Source organism: Dama dama, chromosome 4, assembly GCF_033118175.1.
Source record: "Dama dama isolate Ldn47 chromosome 4, ASM3311817v1, whole genome shotgun sequence".
Classification (NCBI taxonomy): Eukaryota; Metazoa; Chordata; class Mammalia; order Artiodactyla; family Cervidae; genus Dama; species Dama dama.
In genome coordinates, this window is record NC_083684.1 from 45,399,857 (window position 1) to 45,408,770 (window position 8,914).

Sequence of the window (8,914 nt, forward strand, 5' to 3'; positions counted from 1 at the left end):
CATGATAGGCTAAGAGCAAATGTGAAAAAGAAGAACAAAGGGAAGGTCTTGCTCTACAGGCATTAAAACAGATTACAAGACCAAGTAATTAAAATATTGTGATATTGGTATAGAAACAAATAGATGAATGGAATAGTTTGAAATGCCCAAAATGAATTCATTTATATAACTTGGTAAGTGATAGAGAAAAAAATTACAAATGATTAGAGAAGATCTGAATTATTCAGTAAATGGTTCTGGGAATATTGAATTTTTTTCCATAATGCAGAAAAAATAAAATTGGATCCCTACCTCAGACCTTATACATAAACTCTAAATCAATTAAATATCTGGTTGGAAAGGTAAGAATGCTAATAATGCTCATAAACTAGAACATAGGATAAAATCTGTGTGATAGCAAAGGATTTATCATTACCTCAGAAGCTTAATCCATGAGGAGGAAAATAATGGATTTGATGACACCAAAATGGGAAATGTCACTTTACTGTAGACAAAATCAACATATATGTGATGAGATAGGAGAAGACATTCTTCATGTCTTAAGCCAACATATTTATATTCCAAGCTCTAACTAGAATAATCAAAGAACTCCTAAAAATCAATTTAAAAAAAGGAAACTGAATTTTTAAAAAATGGGTGAAGGATATGAGTAAGTCATTCCCAGAATAAGTCAGATTGGCTAAGGTGTTCAAGAGGCTTACCCTGACTGGTGATCAGAGAAAGGCAAAGTAAAGGAAAGAGGTGCCGCATTACCCCAGCCAGCTGACTCGTCTCAGCGGGTCATATTGCCTTAAATGCTGCCATGGAGGGATGAGAGAAGTATGAAGCAGATGTAGTGTAATTAAATTTGCAGGTACCTTTGCAGGGCTCAGACCAGGATGAGAAAAGTAAGGCCCTCACTGTGCCGGCCGACCCTCCCCTGCTGGGCCTTCTTAGGTGTGCACTCTGGGTGCCTTACTGCTTCCATCTGGTCCCAGCCTTGTACCTATGGACTCGACAATTCCAATCTTGATATGTACCAAGAGAAACTTCCTTAGGAAATGTATTCCAGTCCACTTAGCCAGCAGTTATGTAGGATCCCTGAAAGGGGGAACTGAACAAACAGTATTCGGTAAGTGAAGATAATGACAGGGTCTTCCGTGGGGAGAAGGAGTAAAACTGAGAGCAAGGAAAAGGACTTCCATCCACCTTCTCACAAGTGAGGCAAGACCAAGATGACATCTGTTTCTGTCTGGAAGGGTTTGTAGGTCTCTGGGCCTTTGTCACTGATGCTCCTGCCCCTTCCACCAAGCATTGCATTTGGTCTTGGCAGGGGAGAGAGAAAGTTGGAAGTTGCCCTGGGGTTACCTGAGAAGAATTAGGCATGTTTTCACTGTCACATAAAGAAAGAGAGGCCAGAAGTTTCAGGATCTGGCTTCTGTGTCGAGGGAGAAAAGATCTAGAGGGTAAAGCTTGGACTTTGGGGTTTATGTACATAGGTTCTAATCCCTTTTCAACTTTCTATGGATGTGAACTTGGGCAGAAAACACAGCATAGTGAACTTCAGGTTTGTTCCCAGTGAGAGAGGAGTAAAAATAAGGCTTAACATAGGAGTCCAAGGAGAGAAGATATCTGAAACCTATCTGCTTCTCAAACAGCAAGGACAAGTGAGGATTCTTTAGGGGTCTTTACCACACTTTTCTATTCTCTGGGTAGCAGTCTGGAGACCTTTCAGAAGCCAAGGGCCAGGGAATGTACTTCAGTGGGTGACAAATGGAATCATCCATCAAATTAAGATATTTCCATCTCAACCCCTCCAGACTTTAAGCATGAGGTTGGGACAAGCACTACTTTGGATGTTGCTCAGCTCTGGAAGCTTTGGAGCAGCTCTTATGTAGGAGCTGGGCTCCTTACCCCAGTCCACCTCTCTGACAACTCTCACTTCTAAGAGGAACTGGATTTTCTTTTTTTATATTTAAATGAGAAATAGAGACACATTGCAAAGTAATAATATCAATAAAAATTGTAATAATCAGCAGTGCCCTAGCCCAACTGTTGTTAGCATCTGTGGTGAATGTCTGCTGTTTCTCTGTTTAGCCTCCCTTCCTCCTGGTAACAGTTCCCTATTTTCCACCGGGGAACCAATCCTCTTGTTCTCAGACTGTGGGATTTGAGCTGGGTTCAGTCCAGACCAGCTCTGCAAGGCCCAGTACAAAATGGAAGTGCAAGGTGTCTCATTCAAAAATTCTTAAGAATTTCAAGATGCCATAGCAGAGCATTAAACCAAACTAAGGATCCTATGAGGCTGCACCCCTGAAACCAGCCCTGGGATGGGTGCATGACTCACATTTTGCCAATGAAATTAAAAACTTTTGCCAGAAAGAGGCTCTCACTTTCTGCTTATATTACTAGATCAATAAAAAGATAAACCTGAATCTGTTGACTGCCATCCTTGTCTCCCAGGAGGAGAGCCCTTGCTGGAAAAACATAGTCCAGAAAGAGATGGGCTTCTGGTCACATAATGTGAGATCCTTCAGCTTCAGCTCTCAGAAGCACCAGTCATTTCATTCTGTCTTAGGCTTCAACTAGTTTGAGAAACAGCTGAGAATCGAAATTCCTGGAACGTTTCATTGTTTCTACACATATTCACTAAGTTGTAGGCATTAAGGCACATATAGTGTTATATGCTTTCTAAAAGTTACATTTTAAAAAAAGACTTCCCCCACTGGTCCAGTGATTAAGACTCCACACTCCCCAATGCAGGGGGCACAGGTTTGATTCTGGTTGGGGAACTAAGATCCTGCATGCTGCATAGCGTGGCCAAAAAAAAAGAAAAAGAAAAAGTTACATAATACCATGAACTTTTTGGTGTTAATACAGTCTTCATAGGCTGTATATTCCATTCCCAATTGATGGCCACTTGATTATTTATAGGTTGGTGCTTTTAAAAATACTCTCGTGATAAAGATGTCAATGCATATAGTTTGGGGAGAACATTTTTGATGTGACATGATATGCCTTTCATGTGAATCCTACCTAATTATGAAGTTTCACTAGGATTTGGAATTTCTGCAACAACCCAGGTGGGAAGGATGATGTAGGATAGAAATAGCTGGCTATTTACAGCCTTGGACACAAACTCCCTGTGAGGTTGATCTGGAAGGGTGGTGTGTGTGAAGTAAGTACAGCCCTTGAACTTTGAGTGAAGGGGCAAACTTTCCCTGGAAATGTTCAGGGGCATAGCCACAGGAAACTTTCATCTAGTCCAACCTCCTCCTGTCATAAATTGAGAAACTGAAGGCCAGACGAGGGAAATCAGCAAGGTAGTGCAGAACCAGGCTTGGAACCCTGTCTTCAGCATTTGGATGCTCACTTAGGGCAAGCACTTGTGAGCCTTCTTGACACTAAATAAATGACAATCCTGATTCTTGAAGGGATTGCAAACCCCCAGTGACCCTGTGTGTACTAAGACACTTTAGACGTGTCTGACTTTTTAGGAACCCATGGGCTGCAGCCCGCTAGGCTCCTCTGTCCATGGGATTCTCCAGGCAAGTATACTGGAGTGGGTTGCCATGCCCTTCTCCAGGGGATCTTCCTGACCCAGGGACTGAAGCCACGTCTCCTGCGTTGGCAGGTGGGTTCTTTACCCCTAGCGCCACCTGGGAAGCCCCCTGTGACTCTGGACATTATGTAAACTGAGAAACCTTCAAGTGTTCTTTAAGCTCAGCTGGTATTAATAACTCAACTCCACATCCCCCTCAAGTCCATCTTTCTGCCCACTTCATAGCCAGTCCTAAAGAAAAGCCGTAACTACAAGGACTACCCTTCCTTATGCACAGGTGTGCTTCTAGTTTGCTTTAACTGTTGCATGGAGCCCCATCCTATACATGTGCAGAATATTGATTTGATTTACCCAAGAATGGGCCTTAGGTGGTTGTTTTTCTATTTTCTTTTTCAAGTCTATTTATTTGAAAAATAAGAAGTAACATATGCATGTTTTTGTTTTTTTGACTGCACCATGCTGCATGTGGGATCTTAGTTCCCTGACCAGAGATTGAACCTATGCCCTTGCAGTGGAAGCACAGATTCTTAAACACTGGATGGCCAAGGAAGTCCCAACATATGTATGTTTTAAAATAAAATGTATTAATGTATAATTTATAACAAAATTTACCCATTTTAAGTTTTTTTAAAAGGGTCACATCAGTGAAACCATTACCACAATCAAGATACAGAATGCTTCCATTACCACAAAAGTTTTCTTCTTACTCCTTTGCAGTCAGAGTCTCCAACCCTGCTCTCACTACTGGCAACCACTGATTAATTTTGCATCCCTGTAGGTCAGCTTTGTCTTTTTTAGTTTTATATAAATCACTTACACTACCTACTTGTGTCCTGCTTCTTTCACTCAGCAAAAAAGTCTGTGAGACTCACTCATGCTGTTGCATGTAGCAGTAGTACTTCCCTTGGTCTTGTTGAATGTTACGCCATTGTGTAACAACTTGTTTATCTGCTCATCCCTTGATGGACATTTGGTTGTTTTCAGTTTGGGGCTGTTGTGAATAAAATTGTTATGGGCATTTATGTAAAAGTCTGTGTTTTCATTTCCCTTGGAAATTTCTGGAATGGGATTGATGGGTTGTATGGTTAAATATTTGATCTTATGTTTAACTGACACCATATTTTCCAAAGTAGTTCTACCATTTTGCACTCCCACCAGCAGTATATGAGTTCTAGCTCCTCCATATCCTCACTAACATTTGGTGTTGGCAGTCTTTTTAATTTTAACCATTCTAGTGAGTGTGTAGTAGTTTGCTATTATGGATTTCATTTGTATTTCCTTAATAAGCAGAACATCTTTTTCATGTAATTTGTGGCCATGGCTATTTATCTTCTTTTGTGAACTGGCTGTTTAAACTTTCCCTAGTTAATTAATTAATTGAAATATAAATGACATATTAATTTCAGGTGTACAACATAGTGAATCAATGTTTTATTTTTATTTTTTTCTTTTCATTTATTTTTATTAGTTGGAGGCTAATTACTTCACAACATTTCAGTGGGTTTTGTCATACATTGACATGAATCAGCCATGGAGTTACATGTATTCCCCATCCCGATCCCCCCTCCCCCCTCCCTCTCCACCTGATTCCTCTGGGTCTTCCCAGTGCACCAGGCCCAAGCACTTGTCTCATGCATCCCACCTGGGCTGGCGATCTGTTTCACTATAGATAATATACATGCTGTTCTTTCAAAACATCCCACCCTCACCTTCTCCCACAGAGTTCAAAAGTCTGTTCTGTACATCTGTGTCTCTTTTTCTGTTTTGCATATAGGGTTATCATTACCATCTTTCTAAATTCCATATATATGTGTTAGTATGCTGTAATGTTCTTTATCTTTCTGGCTTACTTCACTCTGTATAATGGGCTCCAGTTTCATCCATCTCATTAGAACTGATTCAAATGAATTCTTTTTAACAGCTGAGTAATATTCCATGGTGTATATGTACCACAGCTTCCTTATCCATTCATCTGCTGATGGGCATCTAGGTTGCTTCCATGTCCTGGCTATTATAAACAGTGCTGCGATGAACATTGGGGTGCACATGTCTCTTTCAGATCTGGTTTCCTCAGTGTGTATGCCCAGAAGTGGTATTGCTGGGTCATATGGCAGTTCTATTTCCAGTTTTTTAAGAAATCTCCACACTGTTTTCCATAGTGGCTGTACTAGTTTGCATTCCCACCAACAGTGTAAGAGGGTTCCCTTTTCTCCACACCCTCTCCAGCATTTATTGCTTGTAGACTTTTTGATAGCAGCCATCCTGACTGGCGTGTAATGGTACCTCATTGTGGTTTTGATTTGCATTTCTCTGATAATGAGTGATGTTGAGCATCTTTTCATGTGTTTGTTAGCCATCTGTATGTCTTCTTTGGAGAAATGTCTGTTTAGTTCTTTGGCCCATTTTTTGATTGGGTCATTGATTTTTCTGGAATTGAGCTTCAGGAGTTGCCTGTATATTTTTGAGATTAATCCTTTGTCTGTTTCTTCATTTGCTATTATTTTCTCCCAATCTGAGGGCTGTCTTTTCACCTTCCTTATAGTTTCCTTTGTTGTGCAAAAGCTTTTAAGTTTCATTAGGTCCCATTTGTTTATTTTTGCTTTTATTTTCAATATTCTGGAAGGTGGGTCATAGAGGATCCTGCTGTGATTTATGTCAGAGAGTGTATTGCCTATATTCTCCTCTAGGAGTTTTATAGTTTCTGGTCTTACATTTAGATCTTTAATCCATTTTGAGTTTATTTTTGTGTATGGTGTTAGAAAGTGTTCTAGTTTCATTCTTTTACAGGTGGTTGACCAGTTTTCCAAGCGCCACTTGTTAAAGAGGTTGTCTTTTTTCCATTGTATATCCTTGCCTCCTTTGTCGAAGATAAGGTGTCCATAGGTTCATGGATTTATCTCTGGGCTTTCTATTCTGTTCCATTGATCTATATTTCTGTCTTTGTGCCAGTACCATACTGTCTTGATGACTGTGGCTTTGTAGTAGAGCCTGAAGTCAGGCAGGTTGATTCCTCCAGTTCCATTCTTCTTTCTCAAGATTACTTTAGCTATTTGAGATTTTTTTGTATTTCCATACAAATTGTGTAATTATTTGTTCTAGTTCTGTGAAAAATACTGTTGATAGCTTGATAGGGATTGCATTGAATCTATAGATTGCTTTGGGTAGAATAGCCATTTTGACAATATTGATTCTTCCAATCCATGAACACGGTATGTTTCTCCATCTGTTTGTGTCCTCTTTGATTTCTTTCATCAGTGTTTTATAGTTTTCTATGTATAGGTCTTTTGTTTCTTTAGGTTGAATCAATGTTTTAGTACATTCAGTTCAGTTCAGTCGCTCAGTCGTGTCCAACTCTTTGCAACCCCTTGAATCGCAGCACGCCAGGCCTCCCTGTCCATCACCAACTCCCAGAGTTTACTCAAACCCATGTCCATCGAGTTGGTGATGCCATCCAACCATCTCATCCTCTGTTGTCCCCTTCTCCTCCTGCCCCCAACCCCTCCCAGCATCAGGGTCTTTTCCAATGAGTCAACTCTTCGCATGAGGTGGCCAAAGTACTGGAGTTTCAGCTTCAGCATCAGTCCTTCCAATGAACACCCAGGACTGATCTCCTTTAGTACAGTGCATCATGATAAATTTAGTTGCTGTCTATCATCATACAAAGTTATTACAATATTATTGACTATATTTCCTGTGTTATACATTACATCCCCATGCCTAGTTTTAAATTGGGTGATTTGTCCTCTTATTCCTGAGTTGTAAAAGTTCTTAAGTATTTGGGATCAGGTCCTACATTGACAATATATTCTGTCAGCCTGTGGCCTGCCTTTTCATTTTCTTAATAATAAATTTTGAAGAGTAGGTTTTAATTTTGATGAAGTGTAAACTTATTATTTTTTCTTTAATGATTCGTGCTTTTTTGTGACATTATAAATTTTTTTGCCTGCTGCCAAGTCACAAATATTTTATTCTGTATTTTCTTCTAGGGGTTTTATGGTTTCATCTTTAGATCTATGAACTATTAACACTTCAATTTAATTTTGTGTGACACAAAGTAAGAATCCAGGGTTGTTTGTTTTCCATAGGGATCTCCTGTTGTTCTAACATCATTCGTTGAAGTTGAAGAGACTATCTTTTATCTAATGAATCATCTTGAAATATTTGTGAAAAGTCAAGTGGCTGTGAATGTGTGAGTTTATTTCTGGACTCTATTCTATTCTATTAATCTTACATGTCTATTCATATACCAATACTATCTTGAACCACTGCAGCTTTATAGTAAATCTTGAAATCACATAGTAAAATTTCTCTAAATTTATCTTTTATTTTTAATTGCTTTAGCCATTTTAAGTCTTTCACATTCCTTTATAAACTTAAAAATCAGATTTCCATTAACTAAAAAAAAAAAAAAAAAAGACTGCTGAGATTGGGATTGTATTGAGTCTACAGACTGATTTTGAAAGAATTGATATCTTGACAGTATTGAGTCTTTCAATCTATGAATATGATGTATCTCTCCATTTACTTAGGTCTTTTCAAATTTTTCTAAAATTTTTTCTAGTATTTAAGCATATTGTTGTTGCTGTTCAGTCCCTAAGTTGTGTTTGACTCTTTGCGACCCCATGGACACACCAGGCCAGGCTTCCCTGTCCTTCACCACTTCCCAGAGTTTGCTCAAACTCATGTGCATTGAGTCGGTGGTGCCATTCAACCATCTATCCTCCGTCACCCACTTCTCCTCCTGTCCTCAATTTTTCCTGGCATCAGGGTCTTTTCCAATGAGTTGGCTCTTTGCATCAGGTGGCCTAAGTATTGGAGCTTCAGCTTCAGCATCAGTCCTTCCAAAGAATATTCAGTGTTGATTTCCTTTGGGATTGACTGGTTTGATTTCCTTGCTGTCCAAGGGACTCTCAAGACTCTTCTCCAGCACTACAGTTCAAAAGCATCAGTTCTTTGGTGCTTAGTCTTCTTTATGGTCCAACTCTTAACCCATACACGACCACTGGATAAACCATAGCTTTGACTATACAGACCTTTGTTGGCAAACTGATATCTCTGCTTTTGAATACAGTGTCTAGGTTTGTCATAGCTTTTCTTCCAAGGAGCAAGCATCTTTTAATTTTGTGGCTACAGTCACCATTGCAGTGATTTTGAAGCCCAGAAAAATAAAGTCTGTCACTGTTTCCATTTTTTCCTCATCCATTTGCCATGAAGTGATGGGACCAGATGTCATGATCTTAGTTTTCTAAACGTTGAGTTTTAAGCCAGCTTTTCCACCTTCACCAAGAGGCTCTTTAGTTCCTCTTCACTTTCTACCATTAGAGTGGTATCATCTGCATATCTGAGGTTGCTGATATTTCTCCCAGCAATCTT